The sequence below is a fragment of the Monodon monoceros genome, unplaced genomic scaffold (assembly GCF_005190385.1).
Source record: "Monodon monoceros isolate NGI ecotype Baffin Bay Population unplaced genomic scaffold, NGI_Narwhal_1 Super_Scaffold_12, whole genome shotgun sequence".
NCBI lineage: Eukaryota > Metazoa > Chordata > Mammalia > Artiodactyla > Monodontidae > Monodon > Monodon monoceros.
The window spans coordinates 94,995,020-95,019,489 of record NW_021703768.1 but is presented as its reverse complement, the minus strand read 5'-3'; the positions used below and the strand labels follow the sequence as shown (position 1 = coordinate 95,019,489).

The window sequence follows — 24,470 nt, the reverse complement described above, 5'->3', positions numbered from 1 at the left end:
AGGGAAGCCCTCTAATTTGTTTTTAAAAGTTGAATGTGTACATATTATGTATTCTTTGAAAAAAGACAGGAAGGCAGTAAACCAAAATGTTAGCATTAGCCAGCTACAGGGTTGGATTGTGCATAATTTTAATTTTTTTTGTTTTGTTGTATTTCCCCCTTTTCTACAAGAAGCAGTATTATTTTATAATAATGTAATTCTTAATGAAATCCTTAACAATTAGCTTTCATAACAAGGTTGTGTTTGAATAACAGGCATAGGAAGTGTATCAATGGTTGAAAAATATTTTCTGAAATCAGAGCAGCCTATAAATGCTGAATGATCCTCCACTTTATGACATAGTCACCTTCCTGAAAGAACTCTTACTGGAATCATGGTTCCACTACTGAGTACCTGATATATAAAAATATAGCTTTAAAAATGGTGGCTTAGGACTCCCCTGGTGGCGCAGTGGTTAAGAATCTGCCTGCCAATGCGGGGGACACCGGTTTGAGCCCAGGTCCGGGAAGATCCCGCATGCCGTGGAGCAACTAAGCCCATGCGCCACAACTATTGAGCCTGCGCTCTTGAGCCCGTGTGCCACAACTACTGAGCCTGCACGCCATGACTACTGAAGCCCGTGCGCCTAGAGCCTGTACTCTGCAACAAGAGAAGCCACCACTCACTGCAACTAGAAAAAGCCTGCACGCAGCAACGAAGACCCAATGCAGCCAAAAATAAATAAATAGATAAATAAATTTATTTTAAAAAATGGTGGCTTATAGAAAAAATGTTTAAGAAACACAATAGTAAAATTAAATGTGCAAAATTAGAATGAAAAGGGATATTGGACAATTTTATTATTTGCCAGTAGCTTGACTGCACACTTTTTGTAAAACAAAACAAAATAACAATGATAGAGAAATCAACAATTTTACTGTCAAAAAAAAGTCTTAACCATTTATAAATTAGCGAGAAGAAAAAGAGGCTAATTACATGATTGTGATGTGGATCATGAGCAGGTGAGGACGCCAACATATGTTTGCCCTGTTTTTACTGCCACTGAAATTCCTGTTTCACGTACAGCAGCACCTGCTTCCCATAGCGTGTTTATATGTTCTCAGGGTGAGTGTTGTCAACTGTCTGCTGCTAATCCTGTGTTTCGTTTACTATCCTCAGACACAAGGAAACATGGAAACTTACTTGAACTCAATCCTAAGAAATGAACATTTCTTTTCATTTGGTTCTATTCAAAATATTTATGGAATGCATTTTCCTTTTATCCCAAAAGTATCTTATTGCTGAGTTTTTAAATGTTATTCCTGAATTTTCTAAGAACTTCACCTTGTAAGATACATAGATTTTTTTATGGAGTCTTGAGTAATTACTGTGAGCTGAAATTTTGTTGACACATTAGTGTAAATTTTAATCAATGAAAGAACATCAAGGTTTAAAATGAGAGAAGATTTACAGCAGCAACCCTTTGGGGGTTGGGGAAAATAAAAATTTTCTTTAAATACATGTGGTTTTTATTCAGTGCTGAGCCTTGTCAGTTAGGCCTTCCCAGATGAGATTTTTGTAATCAAATGTTTTTCTAGGAAATGATGATTTTTCTGAGGTTGAGAAATAGGACTCGGTTCTCAATTGTTGAAGTATAGAATTATTTCCACCCTCACCTACACCTTCATTCAGAATCTTTTATTGAGCACATACTATGCATTACACATTGTGCAAGAGGCTAAAGATACAAAGATAAATGAGACATGATCCCTGCTCCCAGGACGGTTCAGATGAGTGACGGGCACAAGCCATGTAAGAGTATGGTCATAGTAACAGAGTAAACTCCATTTACCGGGTAGTGTGAAGGACGGAAGAGGAGCACTTGGACTCCGAATAACCACCTAGAAATTTCACCCAGTGAGTGGCATTCTCAGTGGAATGGGGTAATAATGCTGCTGCTGATTGATAGCAAAGACAACAGTGATAACAGGGCCAGACATTGTGCTCAACACTTTATATATACATTATCTGTTTAGGCTTTGCCATAGTTCAAAGAAGTAAGTGATACAATAATTTCCTTTTACAAATGAGGAAACAGGATGCAGAGTCTAGATACAAACCTGGGTCCATCTGATTTAGAGCCCAAGCCCTTAAAAAAGTTTGGGCTTTGAAATTCTGCATACTGGATTTGAATTCTGCACTAAACCTTCTAGCTGAGTATTAATTGGTAAATTACTTCACCTCTTTAAGCTTCCTTTCCTCCTTTGTAAAATGGCGATAATAATAACACCTGTGAACAATGCTGTCTGCTTCCTACCTGACAGCTACCTCTCCTTCCTTCCTTCCATGCCGATAGAGCTCACCTCCAATTATTAAGCCTGAATATTCCAGATGCTTATGTTCTCAGTTGCCCTTGTAACCACGGCCTGGACACATGACCGAGTCTTGGCCTATGGGACCTGAGGGGGAAATCAATGGGAGGAACATTTCATCTCTAATAAAAATTAATGCTAGGAATCTACTTTCATTTCCTGCGGTGTGAAGCCCAATACTACTCTAGCCAACTTGCAATCCAAAAGAGCCGCCATGGACGCACTGAGGACAGCTTCTGGATGGCGGTAAGCAGAGGAGTCTGTGTTAACATCATGGAGCTATGTGGACAGCGCATTTTCTTCCTTATTTAAACCACTTTTAATTGGACATCTGTGACTCCAAATTTATTGAGTTTTAGGTGAGCTAAGCTGTATAAAGCACTTAGTATAATACCTGCATAGAGTAAGTGCTCAAGATAGAGGGTCTTATAATCTTCTTGGTCAAAGTTATCTAAAAAGTTTGTAGCTTTTGATCATTAGTAAGATATGGAGTTTTCTCTCTTTTTAAATAATATTTCTAGATCGACCAAATCTAAGCTTATAAGTAATATATAAACAAAATCATTGATGCTATTTGACTTCTCAAGGGATTAAGCATAGTGCAAAGTAAGAACTAGGTGAGTTGGCACAGAGCATTGAACTATTAGATGAGCTGCTGGGTCAATCACTAATTGCTTTCCATATCCATTCTAAAACTTGCATTAAAGGATTATAGGCATCCTCATGAAGAGGCTTTTGTCTTTTTAAATTAAAATAACGTACAATTGACCATCAAGGATGCACCTGGACCTCCACTTTCCACCACGTGAGGATACTAGGAGAAGTCATCAGTCTGCGACCTGGAAGAGGGCCCTCACCTGAACTTGACCATGCTGGCACCCGGATCTCAAACTTCCAGCCTCCAGAATGGTGAGAAATACATTTCTGTTGTTTATGAGCAAAAATGAGAACACACCTGTAGTTAGACAAGGTGGGTTTTATTACTCACTGCAGAAAGGGAGAACATACATCATGGAGAATGATGGAGCATCTCAGTAAAAGGATATTAGAAAGAATGTATTATAGGATTGGGGCTTTGGTTAGGTAATTTAGGGGAGGCTCTAAGGAGGTGGGGTTTGTTCCAGATCAGAGGCTGTAAGAAAGCGGGAGCAATTCTATGACTGGTCATCAATAAATCTTATCTATAGAGAGGAGAGATTAGATAGTGGGTAGAGTTGTAATTGGCTAATAAGTAGCAATCAGTCATCTTGGCCAAGTAAGGAGATATTTGGCATTTTGCAGGTAACACAATGCCTTTGTTGCTGTCTGTGCTTAGACAAAATTATGAAGGGACATTATTTGATCTCATTTTATTATGGTCTTAAGAGTAACCTTGCCTGAAGTTGATGTTCTGTGAGATGATTCATGTCTAACAGGAGAATAACATGGCCTCGCTGTGAGTATAAGTCAAGTTTTTAGATGTCAGCGGCTGTCATTTTTGTTTTTTTCTCAATTCAAAATGCAACAATATTAGACACACACATGCTTTTCTATATGTAATGCTGTGTTTTGAAACCCAGAACAAAAAACAATATGGAGATGGTACTTTAATATAAAGCGAGCAAAATACTGTTGTTTCTATTAATGGTCCATGCTGGGAAAATTCTGTAATTCTTTTTGGCTGATGTAAGGAAGTTAGACTAGGAATACCCCAATAATAGCAGGAAAATACTTCCTCAGAAACGATGTAGTCTCAGACTGGCCACATCTTCCTTCATCCTAAGACAAAAGATAGAAAAGGAATTTCTACTTTATGTTTTATTCATTCACATTTATTTTTTGGCAATCAAATCCCAGCTATCATTCTTATTTTTCTTTTAAATGTGGTGCTTACTTTTTTTTTTAATATTTATTTATTTATTTGCCCCGGATCTTAGTTGCAGCAGGCATGCTTCCTTAGTTGCAGCTCACGGGCTCTTTAGCTGCAGTTCACCTGCTCCTTAGTTGTGGCTCGCTGGCTGCTTAGCTGTGGCATGCGAACTCTTAGTTGCGGCATGCATATGGGATCTAGTTCCCTGACCAGGGATCAAACCCAGGCACCCTGCACTGGGAGTGCAGAGTCTTAACCACTGTGCTGCCAGGGAAGTCCCTGGTGTTTACTTTTAAAAAGACCTTTGTCCTTGGTCTCTCCCTTTCTATCTATTCTTGTTTATATATTTAACAACTGGTTACAAAAGACCATGATAATGATGATAACTTGTTAAGCAATGTACAGGAAATGGTATTATAAGTAAAGATGAGCTTCAGTTGATGTGTTTCAGTTCTAGAAATATTTTAATGCCACGTGGCCAGTTACAAACTGAAAATAAACCATGAAGACATAGGGGTAGGAATAATGATAAAAGCTGCAGTTAGATTCTGGATTAAAAGTTGGAAAATACAGGGAAAAGTCTAGGAGACACTTAATGAAGGCATTTTAGTAAGTGTCATTTCTGAAAAAAAAAAAAGTAAATAGTGCTTGGATGATAAAGAGAATAGATGTTCAGCTACTGCCCCAAAATAAGCACAAAAATCTCTCTCACAGGCAACACTCCTAATATATGTGATTTTTAACTTAGACAGGATTTTCTTATTTCATTTACATTGCAAAAACAATTTTATTCATTCAGAAAAACTGTTTAAACACTCGTATTCTAAAATCTTGTTCATGTGAGAGATCTCAAGGGTGAGGATTACCTGCAAGCTTTCTCATTGCTTTGTTTTCCTTCTTTTGTGCCTGGCGATAGTAATTTCCTGATTGTTTTTTCCCCTTCTCTTCTGGAGTATATTTAATTCAGATTTGTTTCCACAATAATAATTTATAATCTATTATAAACCTGTCTTGAATTAATATGCATACATGCAGCTCAACAATAATCTGCTTTATGATATACCCGAGATGAAAAGGAAAATAAACAGCATTTGACTGTTGCTGCCCTTCCACGTGTCCTGACAGAGAGGTTCTAGTGTGAAAATAGAGGAAGCTGGCTAATGAGGGAAGAGAAAGCTAGGCTAGTGGTTTGGTTCTACGGCTCTCAAGATGCTTGTCAGTGGAAGGTAAGAGTGAAGACACTATTGCTGGGGTTCTCAAACTTCATTGTGCATCAAAATGACCAGAGGGTGTGTTAAAACATCAGTTGCTGAGCTGATGTTTCCTTAAAGTTCCTGTTTCCTTAGGTCTCAGGTAGGGCTGGAGAAATTGCAATTCCAGTGAATTCCCAGGTGATGCTGATACTGCTGATACAGGAACCACATTTTATTATATTTTAAAAATTTGTTTTATTGAAGTATAGTTGATTTACAATGTTGTGTTAATTTCTTCTGTGCAACAAAGTGATTCAGTTTTATATATATATATGGATATATACATATATATATATTCTTTTTCATATTCTTTTCCATTATAGTTTATCACAGGATACTGAATATAGTTACCCTGTGCTATACAGTAGGACCTTGTTGTTTATCCATTCTATATAAAACAGCGGTTTGGATCTGCTAATCCCAAACTCCCAATCCATCCCTCCCTTATCCTCCCTACCCCTTGGGAACCATAAGTCTGTTCTCTATGTCCGTGAGTCTGTTTCTGTTTCACAGATAAGTTCCTTTGTGTCGTATTTTAGATTCCACATATAAGTGATATCATATGGTATTTGTCTTTTTCTGACTTCCTTCACTTAGTATGATCATCTCTAGGTCCATCCATGTTGCTGCAAATGGCATTATTTCATTCCTTTTTATGGCTAATATTCCATTTTATATATTATATGTATCACATCTTCTTTATCCATTCTCTGTCGATGGACATTTAGGTGGCTTCCATGTCTTGGCTATGGTGAATAGTGCTGCTATGAACATCGGGGTGCATGTATCTTTTTGAATTACACTTTTGTCTGGATATATGCCCAGGAGTGGGATTGCTGGATCATATGGCAGTTCTATTTTTAGTTTTTTGAGCAACCTCCATACTTCTTTCCATAGCGGCTGCACCAATATACTTTCCCACCAACAGTGTAGGAGGGAGACACCACATTTTAAAAAACCTTGACTCTTGTTGATAAATTTCTATCTGTTGAACCCCCAGCTGTGTGGGTTATAGGTTCCTCCCTTCCCATCTAGCCTTTCAACATGCTGAGATAAGTTGGGGGTGACCTAATCTCACTTCCCCTCTTGTTGCTAGCTTCTGTTTCCTGGACCTCTTGTCTAGAGCCTGGGGCTTGGCGTCTTCTTAGGCTGGATCCTGACTAGTTTGGCAGGTTCTTTGCTCATGTCCCTGACCCTTTGTTTCTCTAGTATCTTAGCCTGGACTCTGGACCCTTGAAGCATCTTCTCTTGGCCTTCCCTCCAGCCTGCCTCCCACACCCACGTGGCTTACAGTGCCTGCCAGCCTTTGTCTGTCTGCATCAGCCATTCTTGGCCTGCCATGTCCTGTTATCACCTAAGTCCCTTGTGAAGCTTACCACCTACAGAACTCTGATTTCACTCAGTTCTATTGCTGTGATGACCGTAATGAATTAGAGTTCCCTTGGGAATTCGAAGGACACAGCACTGTGTGATTTGATTGAGTTTGAAAGCAGGAGTATGTGGTTGTTAGCTGTTGTCATCATAGCTAATAGGACAATGAGAAATTGATGATATGAATAATAATTGACTTCAGTTATAGAAAGGCATACTTAACATTGTACATAGTCAATACATACTTAGAAATTGTGTTCGTTTTCTCTTGCTGTGCGGTAAATTACCACAAACTTAGTGTCTTCAAGTAACACCCATTTATTAGCTGACAGTTCTGTCTGTCAGGAGTCTGGAAAGCATAGCTAGTCCACTGCTGGGAGCTGCACAGAGTTGAAATCAAAGTGTCAACTGGCTGAATTCTCCTCTGGAGACTTGACCAAGGAAGAACCTGCTTCCAAGTTCATATGGGTCATTGACGGAAGTCAGTTCCTTGTGGTTATAGGACAGGGGTCCTCCTTTTGTCAGCCAGGGACCACTCTCCATTCCCAGAGGCCACTTGCATTCCTCTTCACAGGCTCTCTTTTTTTTTTAACATCCTTATTGGAATATAATTGCTTTACATTGTTGTGTTATCTTCTGCTATATAACAAAGTGAATCAGCTACACGTATACATATATCCCCACATCCCCTCCCTCTCACCCTCCCTATCCCACCCCTCTAGGTGGTCACCAAGCACCAAGCTGATCTCCCTGTGCTATGTGGCTGCTTCCCACTCGCTATCTATTTTACATTTGGTAGTGTATGTATGTCAATGCCACTGTCTCACTTCACCCCAGCTTACCCTTCCCCCTCCCCATGTCTTCAGGTCCACTCTCTACGTCTGCGTCTTTATTCCTGTCCTGCCCCTAGGTTCTTCAGAACTTTTTTTTTTTTTTTTAGATTCCATATATATGTGTTAGCATACGGTATTTGTCTTTCTCTTTCTGACTTACTTCGCTCTGTATGACAGACTCTAGGTCCATCCACCTCGCTACAAATAACTCAATTTCGTTTCTTTTTATGGCTGAGTAATATTCCATTGTATATATGTGCCACATCTTCTTTATCCATTCATTTGTCAGTGGACACTTAGGTTGCTTCCATGTCCTGGCTATTGTAAATAGTGCTGCAGTGAACATTGTGGTACATGACTCTTTGAATTATGGTTTTCTCTGGGTATAGGCTCAGTAGTGGGACTGCTGGGTCATACGGTAATTCTATTTTTAGTTTTTGGAGGAACCTCTATACTGTTCTCCATAGTGGCTGTATCAATTTACATTCCCACCAACAGTGCAAGAGGGTTCCCTTTTCTCTACAGCCTCTCCAGCATTTGTTGTTTGTAGATTTTCTGATGATGCCCATTCTAAGAGGTGTGAGGTGATACCTCATTGTAGTTTTGATTTGCATTTCTCTAATAATTAGTGATGTTGAGCAGCTTTTCACGTGCTTCTTGGCCATCTGTATGTCTTCTTTGGAGAAATGTCTATTTAGGTCTACTGCCCATTTTTTAATTGGGTTGTTTTGTTTTTTGTTGTTGAGTTGTATGAGCTATTTTTATATATTGTAAATTAAGCCCTTGTCAGTTGTGTCATTTGCAAATATTTTCTCCCATTCTGTAGGTTGTCTTTTCATTTTGTTTATGGTTTCCTTTGCTGTGCAAAAGCTTGTAAGTTTGATTAGGTCCCATTTGTTTATTTTTGTTTTTATTTCTATTGTCTTGGGAGACTGACCTAAGAAAGATTTTTCTTGTTTCTTGAGGTAGGATTGTATTGCTCTAAACTTCCGTCTTAGAACTGCTTTTGCTGCATCCCATAGGTTTTGGGTCATCGTGTTTTCATTGTCATTTGTTTCTAGGTATTTTTTTATTTCCCCTTTGATTTCTTCAGTGATCTTTTGGGTATTTAGTAGCATATTGTTTAGCCTCCATGTGTTTGTATTATTTACAGATTTTTTCCTGTAATTGATATCTAGTCTCATAGCGTTGTGGTCGGAAAATATACTTGATATGATTTCAATTTTCTTAAATTTACCAAGGCTTGATTTGTGACCCAAGATATGATCTATCCTGGAGAATGTTCCATGAGCACTTAAGAAGAAAGTGTATTCTGTTGTGTTTTGGATGGAATGTCCTATAAATATCAATTAAGTCCATCTTGTTTAATGTATCGTTTAAAGCTTGTGTTTCCTTATTTATTTTCATTTTGGATGATCTGTCCATTGGTGAAAGTGGGGTGTGAAAAGTCCCCTACTATGATTGTGTTACTGTCGATTTCCCCTTTTAGCATTAGCATTTGCCTTATGTATCAAGGTGCTCCTATGTTTGGTGCATAAATATTTACAATTGTCATATCTTCTTCTTGGATTGATCCCTTTATCGTTATGTAGTGTCCTTCTTTGTCTCTTGTAATAGTCTTTATTTTAAAGTCTATTTTGTCTGATAGAGAATTGCTACTCCAACTTTCTTTTGATTTCCATTTGAATGGAATATCTTTTTCTATCCCTTCACTTTCAGTCTGTAAGTGTCCCTAGGTCTGAAGTGGGTCTCTTGTAGACAGCATATATATGGGTCTTATTTTATATCCATGTAGCCAGTCAGTGTCTTTTGGTTGGAGCATTTAATCCATTTACATTTAAGGTAATTATCAATATGTATGGCCCTATTACCATTTTCTTAATTGTTTTGGGTTTATTATTGTAGGTCTTTTCCTTCTCTTGTGTTTCCTGCCTGTAGAAGTTCCTTTAGCATTTGTTGTAAAGCTGGTTTGGTGGTGCTGAATTCTCTTAACTTTTGCTTTTCTGTAAAGGTTTTAATTTCTCCATGCTGGGTAGAGTAATCTTGGTTGTAGGTTCTTTCCTTTCATCACTTTAAATATGTCCTGCCACTCCCTTCTGGCTTGCAGAGTTTCTGCTGAAAGGTCAGCTGTTAACCTTAGGGAGATTACCTTGTATGTTATTTGTTGTTTTTCCCTTGCTGCTTTTACTATTTGTTCTTTGTATTTAATTTTTGATAGTTTGCTTAATATGTGTCTTGGCGTGTTTCTCCTTGGATTTATCCTGTATGGGACTCTCTATGCTTCCTGGACTTGATTAACTATTTCCTTTCCCATATTAGGGAAGTTTTCAACTATAATCTCTTCAAATATTTTCTCACTCCCTTTCTTTTTCTCTTCTCCTTCTGGGACCCTTATAATTCGAATGTTGGTATGTTTAATGTTGTCCCAGAGGTCTCTGAGACTGTCCTCAATTCTTTTCATTCTTTTTTCTTTATTCTGCTCTGCGGTAGTTATTTCCACTATTTTATCTTCCAGGTCACTCATCCGATCTTCTGCCTCAGTTATTCTGCTATTGATCCCTTCTAGAGAATTTTTGATTTCATCTATTGTGTTGTTCATCACTGTTTGCTTGCTCTTTAGTTCTTCTAGTTCCTTGTTAAACGTTTCTTGTATTTTCTTGATTCTATTTCCAAGATTTTGGATCTTTACTCTCATTACTCTGAACTCTTTTTCAGGTAGACTGCCTATTCCCTCTTCATTTGTTTCGTCTGGTGGGTTTTTACCTTGCTCCTTCATCTGCTGTGTGCTTCTCTGTCTTCTCATCTTGCATAACTTACTGTGTTTGGGGTCTCCTTTTCACAGGCTGCAGGTTCGTAGTTCCCGTTGTTTTTGGCGTCTGCTCCCAGTGGGTAAGTTTGGTTCCGTGGGTTGTGTAGGCTTCCTGGTGGAGGGGACTAGTGCCTGTGTTCTGGTGGATAAAGCTGGATCTTGTCTTTCTGGTGGGCAGGACTGTGTCTGGTGGTGTGTTTTGGGGTGTCTGTGACCTTATTATGATTTTAGGCAGCCTCTCTGGTAATGGGTGGGGTTGTGTTCCTGTCTTGCTAGTTGTTTGGCATAGGGTGTCCAGCACTGTAGCTTGCTGGTCGTTGAGTGGAGCTGAGTCTTAGTGTTGAGATGGAGATCTCTGGGAGATTTTCACCGTTTGATATTACATGGAGCTGGGAGGTCTCTGGTGGACCAATGTCTTGAACTCAGCTCTCCCACCTCAGAGGCACAGGCCTGACACCCAGCCGGAGCACCAAGACCCTGTCAGCCACACGGCTTTCGGGAGGTCTGAGGTCTTCTGCCAGCATTCAGTAGGTGTTCTTTAGGAGTTGTTCCACATGTAGATGTATTTCTGATGTATTTGTGGAGAGGAAGGTGATCTCCACATCTTACTCCTCCACCATCTTGAAGGTCTCCCTTCACCAGCTCTCTTCAAGCATTGCAGCAGCAGAATTTTTCAAGGCCAACAGGAGAATCTCCAGTTGTCCATTGAATCCTGTCATGCTCTGAGTCTCTCTGACTTCTGTTTCTTTCAGCCAGAGGAAACTCCCTGCTTTTGCGCAGCTTATGTAATTACATGATTAGGCCCAGCTGAGTGAACTCCCTTTTGACATTTAACATAACATAATCATGGGAATGATATCTCATCACATCCACACTGAAAGGGGAGAGAATTTGGTTATATATATAAGATTGAAAGACATTGGGGTAGGATTCTGACTACTGCAATCTACCCTGTCACCCTCAGTGGTCCACATGTGTTCCACATGCAAGATACATGAACCTCCTCCAAAGGTTCCTAAGGGCCTTCCTTATCCCTTTTCAGCATCAGTTCAGAGTCCAAAAGCTCATCTAAATATCATCAGCTCAAAAGCCCAAAATACCATCACCTAAATCAGGTGCTGGTGAGGCTCCTGGGAGTAATTCATTTGGAGCACAATTCCTCTCTATCTGTGGGCCTGTGGAACTACAGAGACAAGTTGTTTGTCCCCACACTCCCAACAAACAATGGTGGGACAGGCATGGTAACTGTTATAGGCATTTCACTCAAAAAGCATGTAAATGGAAGGCACAAAGGAGTTATCAGTTCAAAGCAGTTTTGACATCCAGCTGGACCAGCTCATTAGGTTTGAAAGCCTGAGAATAATTCTGCTTGACTCTTTGCTTTACTCTCTTGGCTCTTGGTTCTGGCCTCTGAGGGTCATTGAGTATCATTCTTAGACTAATGCTACTGTAAGAATGATTTGATTTTTTGTGTAGACTTCATTTCAAGTATCTTGAGGAATTCATGGCTGATACATGAGGATACATGATATATTAGTAAGCATAACCCAAATATTTATTTTATTTTATTTATTTATTTTTGGCTGTACTGGGTCTTCGTTGCTACATGCAGGCTTCCTCTAGTTGTGGCAAGCAGGGGCTACTCTTCGTTGCAGTGTGTGGGCTTCTCACTGCGGTGGCTTCTTTTATTGCGAAGCACAGGCTCTAGGCGTGCGGGCTTTGGTAGATGTGGCACGTGGGCTCAGTAGTTGTGGCTCGCGGGCTCTAGAGCTCAGGCTCAGTAGTTGTGCCTCATGGGCTTAGTTGCTCTGTGGCAGGTGGGATCTTCCCACACCAGGGCTCGACCCCATGTCCCCTGCATTGGCAGGTGGATTCTTAACCACTGCGCCACCAGGTAAGTCCCCAAATGTTTATGAAGAGAATAAAATGGCACCCCAATTTTTAAGCACAATGATATTAACCACCCTCTGGTAGATTATGAGTCATTTCCCAAGCATGAGCTCATACTCATAAGATGATGACTTCTAGGAGTAAGGAGCATCTATTAGGAATGGTCATCTGACAGACGATTATCTCAGTGATGAAATATGAGGAAATCAAAGAACTGAGAAAAAAAAAGTTTACAATAAATGCTTGAAACAAAGCTTACTAGCATTTCCTTAAGCCAAGTTTTCTCTAAAATAGTCAAATGTCATCAATAAGAAAAAGCCAACCAAATGTCATGTATTTAGGTAGTCAAATTGTTAATATAAAATAAGAGCTCCCTAAGACCTAATATAGGCCCAGTGTCCAGCACATGGATGACTCTTTGGGATTATTTTGGCAGTGGCATTGAAATCATACAACCTCAGAGACCTCTTCCACACAAGGCTGTCCTGAGTGTGACCCTTAGACAAAGTCATGAGAAAGCTGATATGGGCAAAAGAGAGAAAAGATCTTTAGTCTAATGATTTGTAGCAGACAGAGGCAAGGTGAGGAAGAAGTTATAGTGATAATGTAGACAGTTTCATTCTTCACATGTTAAAACAATGGTCCAAGCCCACTGTGAGCACAGAACGTTCTTTGAGGCATTTTTCAAGTTGCAGTTGTAGATTTGGGCCAATACAGTCATCATTTCTTGTCTAGTCTCTCCTGTGAACAAGGGCAAGTATTACAGTGGGTTATTGTTATAATTACTACAGTGAGAGGGTTGTGTGAAAACTCAGTTTGTAGTGGGAGAATCAGACACCCTTAGCAAGCAAAGATGGAACAAGAACTCTGGGTTCTGGCCTACTAGATAATCTAATGGACACCATTTATTGAGTACCTCCTGTGTGTAAAACACCGTGTTATGTGTTTTATAAATGTTGTCTCATTTAGTTCTCAAAGCAATCCTTAGGCAGTAGGAACTTTGACCCCATTTTATAGTTGTAGAAACTGGGGCTCTGAGAGAGGTTGCTCTTTGCCCAAGGACACACAATTAGTCAGTGATGGTTGCTTCTGTAGCATTCTGCATACTTTTCTCACAGCTTGCCCATTAAATTGAAATTACCTGTTTGAGTGTCTCTTGCCCACACCAGACTATAAAGTCACAAGGAGAGGGATTCAATCTTATTTCGAACCTAGTGCAGGCAATACATGTGTGTTGAACTGAATCAGTGGCCTCTAAAACCTGTGCTTGTATCTGGCATGATGTGCTAACTTCCTAAGCTTAGTAGCCATGAAACATTATAAAAATGTGGCAGGGACATTATTAGGGCCTGGAGACAGAGAGAGTGCAGAGTTTTAGCATTAGAAGACCTTCTAGAAAGGACCTATGTCCTCTTCAGAAGAATTCATTCTCAAAATTCTTCATTCGTGCAAATTCTTTTTGATAAGAAACTAACTCCATGGATACCACATAGAAAATTAGTGTAGAAATTCTCTTCCACTAATTTCCTCCCCCGTGCCCCCTCCCAGAGCACAAAGAATAACAACAGAAATTGGACAAATAGTTTTTTGCATGTTTTCTGTGTTCCTGTCACTGCTGCTCTGCACAGATTTGGTGAATAGGTAACAAAGCACAGAAAAGGTCAAGTACCTCTACCATGATGTCTGCCATCTGGCCCCTAGGCCCTTCTCACCTTGTGGGTGAAGTGACCTGGGCAAAAAATGTTCCGGATGTACACTGACCACCAACCAAGGCCAGACATCTAGGCCCTATGCTAGCGTGGACACTCCATGGAGGCCTATCAAAAGGGGCAAGTTTCAGAGAGTGGAATTTCCTGGGTGTGGTATTTACTCAAAGAAGCCAGAAACAGCAGAAGGAAAGGGGTAGGTGCAAACCATAATCCATATGAGCCAGCCACAGGTGTTCCAGTGGGACATGGTCACATGTCAGATCTGCAGGGCAAATCAGTCTACAAATGGGCAGTAAATCCAGAAGCAGGAGTCCTGGAGGAGCCAGGAGTGGTGAGAAGGTGGATGCGAAGCAATTAAGGGATGCAAACCATGAGCAGGACCCAGGTGGAGGCCTGCTCTCATGGGTGTTTCCCCAGTGGTGGAGGGACAGGCCTGCTAGCTAAAGGCTGTGGGACAGGTCCCAGAGAGGCAGAGTCCTTATAGGAGCCAACTATAAGCAGAAGCTCAGCTCCAGGACCCAGAGACCCGGGGGGCCAGGAGGGTGGCAACTTGGAAAGCAAACACCCATTACTGAGGAAGTACATGGCAGAGGCATGTAGCACCATTATTCAGAACTTGAGTTCTGGAGTCAGATTGTCTGGATACCAATTCCACCTGCTGCTGACTGACCATGTGATTTTGCTTGAGTTACTCAACCTCTCAATCCCTCTGTTTCTCCATCTGTGTAATAGTACTCACTGTGTTTGTTATAAAAATTCAATAAAGCAACAATCCTAAAGCTTTTTTCACAGCCCCTTACACACAGACGCACTAAATAAATGCTTAGTGTATTGTCAGTAGCAGCAAATTATAGTACTAATTATCAACAGAGGAAACCGAGGAACAAATTGGAAACCCATGGTCAGCACTTGAACCCTCAGTGCTAGCGTTCAAGGGCCGCGCTTTGCATAAGATGCTCCAGATGCCTGGAACCCCTTCTCCCTCCTCTACAACTGGCTACAGCTTCCATCGCCTTCAGGTCTCAGCTCACATATACCTACCCCCAGGTCAGAGGCTCCTGTTTTCCTGATGAGTAGACTAAGAACATTTGGATTTGTCTGCTCTGTATCTGGTTTGGTCTGGGAACTAGGGCAGAGTCTTCCTGCCCAAGGCCAACTTGGTACTGGCATAGACTTACACTCAGAGATAAATTACATTATTGTAACTAAGGGACCGAGGCTGGTAATTTTATGAAAAAACACACTGTGGATGTTATTGTGTGTTGTGAGTTCAGCTGAGGCAGAACTCTAACAGGTAGGGCTCTTCTGAGCAGGAATAATATGGGGTTCTAGCACTGAAACCTACTGAATAGATGCACTGGACTAGAGTTTGGATGTGCGCTTCTTGTTTTTGAGAGGGCGGTAGAACATGGACAAATTGCTGTTTTTACTCACTGATCCAGGAGGCAGACCTTGAAATCTAAGCAAAAGGTTTGTTCTCAGGTTAGCTTCTTGGCTATGGAGCCAGTGACTTAACCAGAGAGTTTTCAGCATCGTGTCCAGCTTGCTCTCAGTAAAAGTGGAAGTTGATTTTTACTTGGCACCCTTTAGGCTAGCAGAAGCTGGACCTGGCTCTGCCCCATTTGTTTAGATTCGCATTCTACCTGAGGAAAGTTATATGGCCACGCCATCAAGTTCAAATTATTTTATGTGGCTTCCTCAGATGCTCCATGACCTGACTCCTCAATAACTCCTTGCCTTCATGTCTCACCAGTCCCTGTTGCAGGTTGGTTCCCAGCCCTATGGAACTTCTTTCAGCTCTTCGGCAGCCAGGCTCTCTCTTGCCTCTTGAGTGTTTCCGGTCTGCCTGAACTTTTCTTCGTTACCACTTCTTCATCTGTGAAAACTCCACCTCACCCTGCAGACTTCTGCTTAATCATCACTGCCTCTGGTAGGCCCCCTTCCACTGCAGCCTGTCCCCCCAGCCCAAATTAGGTGTTTCCAGTGCTCCAGGAGGACACATGAGACATGACCTTGCTCACATACACTGTGCTCCCAGGCTCATTACTGGGCATAGCACAGAGTCACCAAAAAATAGGTGTTGAAAGAATGAGTGACTGGGGCTTCCCTGGTGGCGCAGTGGTTAAGAATCTGCCTGCCAATGCGGGCGACACTGGTACGATCCCAGGTCCGGGAAGATCCCACATGCCACAGAGCAATTAAGCCCATGCGCCACAACTACTGAGCCTGCACTCTAGAGCCCATGATCCACAACTACTGAAGCCCGAGTGCCACAACTACTGAAGCCCGCACACCTAGAGCCCATGCTCCGCAACAAGAGAAGCCACCGCAATGAGAAGCCCGCACACTGCAACAAAGAGTAGCCCCTGCTCGCCGCAACTAGAGAAAGCCTGCATGCAACAACAAAGACCCAACGCAGCCAAAAATAAATAAAAACAAATAAGTTAAAAAAAAAAAAAGAATGAGTGAATCAGTGAATGAATGGATGGACAAAATATGCCTGTCCTCCGCAAATGACCAACAGAGGGCTGTTTTGAATAGGGACCTAGAAGGCGAGGGATGCTTTTGGTGTTCTTGGATTGGGTATGGTAGAATAAAGAATTGAAACCTGTCCCAAGGCATGGGAAAACACTTAAGTAAAATGATAAAATAAATAAAATAGTAAATTGACTTAGCCAAAATAAAATAAATCACGGTAAACTGATTGATTGTACTGAGCCTCAATAGGATGGATGCACAGCAGTACTCAGCTTCAAGGACACATCTGCCAGCCTTCTCCTGAGGATTGCATCTATATTTCTTAAGGGGAGAACCTTATGTCTGTAACACAGATCTACCACCAATGTGGGTCTTCAGACAGTTTCTCAGGGGTGCTCCACAAGAGTACTGAACTTACAAAACTGATGCTAAAGGCCTTATCCCCTTCTGACTAGGAATCATAACTCAAGATTGGATTGTAAGTATGGTGGGGTACTCTGGCCTTACAGGGCAGGAAGAGAGACTGAGACTTAGCATGAGACCTACCTACTAGTGGGGGACTGGCTTTGAAGAACCAATTTAGCTGTGGAGAATAATGCCAGTAGAGGAACCAGACAGGAGCCACTATTACCAAGGAATATCTCGGCCTCAGTCACAACTGGGGCAGCGACTTGCAAGGGGGTTTCCAATCAGAAGTATTGAAAGGTTGAAGGTGTGTTGAGCGGCTTTAACAAGAAAGAGTCAAAGTGACAGGGTCCTCACCATCAGGGTTGAGTTCAGGGTGGGGGCAGGCCCCAAACATGGTGGGCCTGCCAGTTGGTGGCAGGAGAAAGAAGACAGAAACAGGTAGGATTGGAGACAGGGAAAGTGACTCTGCTGTGGCACTGGCCTCTTCAGAGAGGGTCGGCAGTAGAACACACTGGGCCCACGTAGAAAGGAGCTAAAGGTGGAGTGGGAGGCACAGAATCAGCAGACAGTCACTAGCTGCACAGGAAGTCAGAAGGAAAGTAAATGAGGTGGAGCTGAACCTAGAGCAGAATCACCTTCCAGAATTCTACACTAGGACATAGTGGATTCCACTGGGAGGGCTGATGGCATGAAGTTCCTAGGACTGTAAATACCAGGGAGGTGTTGAAGGAGCTCTGGAATTTGGGGTCAACACCTTGGCAGATGTAGAATCATCAGTAATGATTTATCCCAACCGATGGAGCAAAAAGGTCCTTTAAGCTGAGCATCCAAGGAGGTGGCTGGGAGCTCCTGAGTGGGGAAGGTGGGCATGAAAGAAGGCAGCTTTGAAGTAAGGGTCTGGAACTGATGCAGGTTGTGAAAACACCAAAGGAGTGAGGGTTGTGAAAGCAAAATTCATTTCCTGGGCTCTGTGAGAAGTAAGGCACCAGAAGATCATTTGCGTGTTTAGGGCCTGGCCAACAGGGACTTTGGAGTGATGTCTGAGGCACTGTTCCCAGGGCTGGGAGAGAGGGCAGGAGTGCCCTAGACTCAGGTTGTGTGGCAACAGGGGACCTAGGTGGACTACAGGGTTAGAAGCCATCTGATTCCTCCCTTTCCAATGAAGTGTGGCTCCTAAGACTTGGGTGGGGTCTCATATGCTTGAAACTGACAAGAACCTGGCCTGTCTGATACCAGTCTGGGTGGTGACAGAGGACTCAACAATGGGGTTCTTCACTTAGGGTGGGGCTTATCGGGCTGTAAACCAGGTTGGAAAATTCCCCAATAAGCCATTCTCGAAACACTGCTGGGGTAATCCATCAACCATAAAGCCATATCCTTACGCCTGGGCTAAAGAATTCTATAGCAGTTTTGGGTTTTCTGCTCAATGGGTCCTACTGAGAATACACTGCTGTAATTGGAGGAAACATGGCTGAGACCCACACCTGTGATGTCACCTTCTCTTTATTTTATCTTTTTATTTATTTTTTCTGAATTTTCTGGTTAAGAAAAGATTCCTTTTTATTTTTATTTTTCTTATTAGTTATCTATTTTATACATAGTAGTGTATACATGTCAATCCCAATCTCCCAGTTCATCCCACCACCACCACCCACCACACACACTTTCCCCCCTTGGTGTCCATACGTTTGTTCTCTACATCTGTGTCTGTGTTTCTGCCTGGCAAACCGATTCATCTGTACCATTTTTCTAGATTCCACATATATGCGTTAATATACGATATTGGTTTTTCTCTTTCTGACTTACTTCACACTGCATGACAGTCTCTTTGTTCATCCATGTCTCTACAAATGACCCAATTTCATTCCTTTTTATGGCCGAGTAATATTCCATTGTATATATATACCACATCTTCTTTATCCATTCATCTGTCAGTGGGCATTTAGGTTGCTTCCCTGAACTGACTATTGTAAATAGTGCTGCAATGAACATTGGGGTGCATGTGTCTTTTTGAATTATGGTTTTCTCTGGGTATATGCCCAGTAGTGGGATTGCTGGGTCATATGGTAATTCTATTTTTAGTTTTTTAAGGAACCTCCATACTGTTCTCCATAGGAGCTGTATCAGTTTACATTCCCACCAACAGTGCAAGAGGGTTCCCTTTTCTCCACACCCTCTCCAGCATTTGTAGACTTTCTGATGACGCCCATTCTAACTGGTGTGACGTGATACCTCATTGTAGTTTTGATTTGCATTTCTCTAGTAATTAGGGATGTTGAGCAGCTTTTCATGTGCCTCTTGGCCATCTGTATGTCTTCTATGGAGACATGTCTATTTAGGTCTTCTGCCCAGTTTTTCATTGGGTTGTTTGTTTTTTTGATATTGAGCTGCATGAGCTGTTTATATATTTTGGAGATTAATACTTTGTCCGTTGATTCGTTTGCAAATATTTTCTCCCATTCTGAGGGTTGTCTTTTCGTCTTGTTGATAGTTTGCTTTGTTGTGCAAAAGCTTTTAAGTTTCATCAGGTCCCATTTGTTTATTTTTGTTTTTATTTCCATTACTCTAGGAGGTCGGTCAAAAAAGATCTTGCTGTGATTTACATCAAAGAGTATACTTCCTATGTTTTCCTCTAAGAGTTTTATAGCGTCTGGTCTTACATTTAGGTCTTCAATTCATTTTGAGTTTATTTTTGTATATGGTGTTAGGGAGCATTCTAATTTCATTCTTTTTTTTTTTTTTTTTTTTTTTTGCGGTACGCGGAAGTTTCACTGCTGTGGCCTCTCCCGTTGCAGAGCACAGGCTCCGGTCGCACAGTGGCCATGGCTCACGGGCCCAGCTGCTCCGCGGCATGTGGGATCTTCCTGGACCGGGGCATGAACCTGTGTCCCCTGCATCAGCAGGCGGACTCTCAACCACTGCGCCACCAGGGAAGCCCCTAATTTCATTCTTTTACATGTAGCTGTCCAGTTTTCCCAGCACCATTTATTGAAGAGACTGTCTTTTCTCCATTGTATATCCTTGCCTCCTTTGTCATAGATTAGTTGACGTTAGGTGAGTGGGTTTATCTCTGGGCTTTCTATCCTGTTGCATTGATCTATATTTCTGTTTTTGTGCCAGTACCATACTGTCTTGATTACTGTAACTTTGTAGTATCGACTGAAGTAAGGGAGCCTGATTCCTCCAGCTCTGTTTTTTTCCCTCAAGATTGCTTTGGCTGTTCCAGGTCTTTTCTGTTTCCTTACAGATTTTAAGACTTTTCGTTCTAGTTCTGTAAAAAATGCCATTGGTAATTTGATAGGAATTGCATTGAATCTGTGGATTGCTTTGGGTAGTAGAGTCATTTTCACAACATTTATTCTTCCAATCCAAGAACATGGTATATCTCTCCATCTGTTTGTGTCATCTTTGATTTCTTTCATCAGTGTCTTATAGTTTTCTGAGTACAGGTCTTTTACCTCCTTAGGTAGGTTTATTCCTAGGTATTTTATTCTTTTTTTTGCAATGGTGAATGAGATTGTTTCCTTAATTTCTCTTTCTGATCTTTTGTTCTTAGTGTATAGGAATGCAAGAGATTTCTGTGAATTAATTTTGTATCCTACAACTTTACGAAATTCACTGATTAGCTCTAGTAGTTTTCTGGTGACATCATTAGGATTTTCTATGTATAGTGTATCATGTCATCTGCAAATAGTGACAGTTTTACTTCTTCTTTTCCGATTTGGATTCCTTTTATTTCTTTTTCTTCTCTGATTGCCATGGCTAGGACTTCCAAAACTATGTTGAATAATAGTGGCGAGAGTGGACATCCTTGTCTGTTCCTGATCTTAGAGGAAGTGCTTTCAGTTTTTCACCATTGAGAATGATGTTTGCTGTGGGTTTGTCATATATGGCCTTTATTATGTTGAGGTAGGTTCCCTCTTTGCCCACTTTCTGGAGAGTTTTTATCCTAAATGGGTGTTGAATTTTGTCAGAAGCTTTTTCTGCATCTATTGAGATGATCATATTGTTTTTGTTCTTCAATTTGCTAATATGGTGTATCACATTGATTGATTTGTGTATATTAAAGAATCCTTGCATCCCTGGGATAAATCCCACTTGATCATGGTGTATGATCCTTTTAATGTACTGTTGGATTCTGTTTGCTAGTATTTTGTTGAGGATTTTTGAGTCTATATTCATCAGTGATATTGGCCTTTAATTTTCTTTTCTTGTAGTATCTTTGTCTGGTTTTGGTGTCAGGGTGATGGTGGCCTCATAGAATGAGTTTGGGAGTGTTCCTTCCTCTGCAATTTTTTGGAAGAGTTTGACAAGGATGGGTGTTAGCTCTTCTCTAAATGTTTGATAGAATTCACCTGTGAAGCCATCTGGTCCTGGATTTTTGTTGGAAGATTTTTAATCACAGTTTCAATTTCATTACTTGTGATTGGTTAATATTTTCTATTAATATTTTCTATTTCTTCCTGGTTCAGTCTTGGAACACGATACCTTTCTAAGAATTTGTCCATTTCTTCCAGGTTGTCCATTTTATTGGAATAGAGTTGCTTGTAGTAGTCTTTTATGATGTTTTGTATTTCTGCAGTGTCCTTTGTAACTTCTCCCTTTTCATTTCTAGTTTTATTGATTTGAGTCCTCTCCCTTTTTTCTTGATGAGTCTGGCTAATGGTTTATCAGTTTTGTTTATCTTCTCAAAGAACCAGCTTTTAGTTTCATTGATCTTCGCTGTTGTTTTCTTTGTTTCTATTTCATTTATTTCTGCTCTGATCTTTATGATTTCTTTCCTTTTACTAACTTTGGGTTTTGTTTGTTCTTCTTTCTCTAGTTTATTTAGGTGTAAGGTTAGATTGTTTATTTGAGATTTTTCTTGTTTCTTGAGGTAGGATTGTATTGCTATAAACTTCCCTCTTAGAACTGCTTTTGCTGCCTCCCATGGGCTTTAAATTGTCATGTTTGTCATTTGTCTTTAGGTATTTTTTGATTTCCTCTTTAACTTCTTCAGTGATCTCTTAGTTATTTAGTAACATATTGTTTAGCCTCCATGTGTTTGTGTTTCATTATTTTCCCTGTAATTTATTTCTAATCTCCTAGTGTTGTGGTCGGAAGAGATGCTTGATATGATTTCAATTTTCTTAAATTTACCAAGGCTTGATTTGTGACCTAGGATGTGATCTATCCTGGAGAATATTTCATGTGCACTTGAGAAGAAAGAAAGGGTAATCTGCTGTTTTCAGATGGAATGTCCTATAAATATCAATTAAATCTATCTGGTCTATGGTGTCATTTAAAGCTTGTGTTTCCTTATTTTCTGTCTGGATGATCTGTCCATTGGTGTAAGTGAGGTGTTAAAGTCCCCCACTATTATTGTGTTACTATCGATTTCCTATTTTATAGCTGTTAGCATTTGCCTTATGTATTAAGGTGCTCCTATGTTGGGTGCATATATATTTATAATTGTTATATCTTCTTCTTGGATTGATTCCTTGATCATTATGTAGTATCCTTCCTTGTCTCTTGTAGCATTCCTTATTTATTTATTTATTTTTTGCGGTACGCGGACCTCTCACTGTTGTGGTCTCTCCCGCCGTGGAGCACAGGCTCCAGACGCGCAGGCTCAGCGGCCATGGCTCACGGGCCCAACTGCTCCGCGGCATGTGGGATCTTCCCGGACCGGGGCATGAACCCGTGTCCCCTGCATTGGCCGGCGGACTCTCAACCACTGCGCCACCAGGGAAGCCCTACATTCCTTATTTTAAAGTCTATTTTATCTCATATGAGTATTGCTACTCCAGCTTTCTTTTAATTTCCATTTGCATGGAATATCTTTTTCCATCCCCTCACTTTCAGTCTGTATGTGTCCCTAGCTCTGAAGTGGGTCTCTTGTAGACAACATATATACGGGTCTTGTTTTTGTATCTATTCAGCCAGCCTGTGTCTTTTGGATGGAGCATTTAATCCATTCACACTTAAGGTAATTATTGATATGTATGTTCCTATTACCATTTTCTTAATTGTTTCGTGTTTGTTTTTGTAGGTCCTTTTCTTCTCTTCTGTTTCTGACTTAAATAAGCTCCTTTAGCATGTGTCTTAGAGCTGGTTTGGTGGTGCTGAATTCTCTTAGTTTTTGCTTGTTTGTAAAGCTTTTGATTTGTCTGTCGAATCTAAATGAGATACTTGCCTGGTAGAGTAATCTTGGTTGTAGGTTCTACCCTTTCATCACTTTAAATATATCGTGCCACTCCCTTCTGGCTTGTAGAGTTTCTGTTGAGAAATTGGCTGTTAACCTTATGGGAGTTCCCTTGTATGTTATTTGTCATTCATCCCTTGTTGCTTTTAATAGTTTTTCTTTGTCTTTAATTTTTGGCAGTTTGACTACTATGTGCCTCAGCTTGTTTCTTCTTGGGTTTATCCTGCCTGGGAGTCTCTGCACTTCCTGGACTTGGGTGGCTATTTCCTTTCCCATGTTAGGGAAGTTTTCAACTATAATCTCTTCAAATATTTTCTCAGGTCCTTCCTCTCTGTCTTCTCCTTCTGGGACCCCTATAATGTGAATGTTGTTGCGTTTAATGTTGTCCCAGAGGTCTCTTAGGCTGTTTTCATTTCTTTTCATTCTTTTTTCTTTATTCTGTTCTGTGGTAGTGAATTCCACCATTCTGTCTTCCAGGTCACTTATCCGTTCTTCTGCCTCAGTTATTCTGCTATTGATTCCTTCTAGTGTATTTTTCATTTCAGTTATTGTATTGTTCATCTCTGTTTGTTCTTTAATTCTTCTGGGCCTTTGTTAAACATTTCTTGCATCTTCTCTGAGGTCCTGGATCATCTTCACTATCATTCTGAATTCTTTTTCTGGAAGGTTGCCTATCTCCACTTCATTTAGTTGATTTTCTAGGGTTTTATCTTGTTCCTTCATCTGGTACATAGTCCTCTGCCTTTTTTATTTTGCCTATTTTTCTGTGAATGTGGTTTTTGTTCCACAGGCTGCAGGATTGTAGTTCTTGCTTCTGCTCTTTGCCTTCTAGTGGATGAGGCTATCTAAGAGTCTGTGCAAGCTTCCTGATAGGAGGGACTGGTGGTGGGTAGAGCTGGGTGTTGCTCTGGTGTGCAGAGCTCAGTAAAACTTCAATCTGCTTTTCTGCTGATGGGTGGGGCTGAGTTCCCTCCCTGTTGTTTTTTCGGCCTGAGGCAACCCAGCACTGGAGGCTACAGGCTCTTTGGTGGGGCTAATGTTTGGACTCCGGGAGGGCTCATGCCAAGGAGTACTTCCCAGAACTTCTGCTGCCAGTGTCCTTGTCCCTGAGGTGAGCCACAGCTGCCCCCCACCCCCCGCTCCGCCTCTGCAGGAGACCCTCCAACACTACCAGGTACGTCTGGTTCAGTCTCCTGTGGGGTCACTGCACCTTTCCCCTCGGTCCTGATCCACACACTACCTTGTGTGTGCCCTCCAAGAGTGGAGTGTTTGTTACCTTCAGTCCTGTCTAAGTCCTGCAATCAAATCCCACTAGCCTTCAAAGTCTGATTCTCT

At 41.1% G+C, this 24,470-nt stretch overlaps 1 protein-coding gene across 3 annotated transcripts in view; it reads left to right on the top strand.

Annotated features, from left to right (window-relative positions):
* The first annotated feature begins 676 nt into the window (after window positions 1-676).
* Window positions 677-24,470, top strand: part of FEM1C (fem-1 homolog C) — a 49,904-nt gene continuing 26,110 nt past the window's right edge. Inside the window, exons 1-3 of one of the 3 annotated variants that reach the window (XM_029218160.1) lie at window positions 677-1,001; window positions 2,524-2,597; window positions 3,128-3,260. The gene's annotated coding sequence lies outside the window, so the exon portion shown is untranslated. Of the gene's footprint in view, window positions 2,598-3,083; window positions 3,261-24,470 lie in introns of those variants that run through there. The other 2 variants (XM_029218158.1, XM_029218161.1) reach the window with 2 other exon arrangements.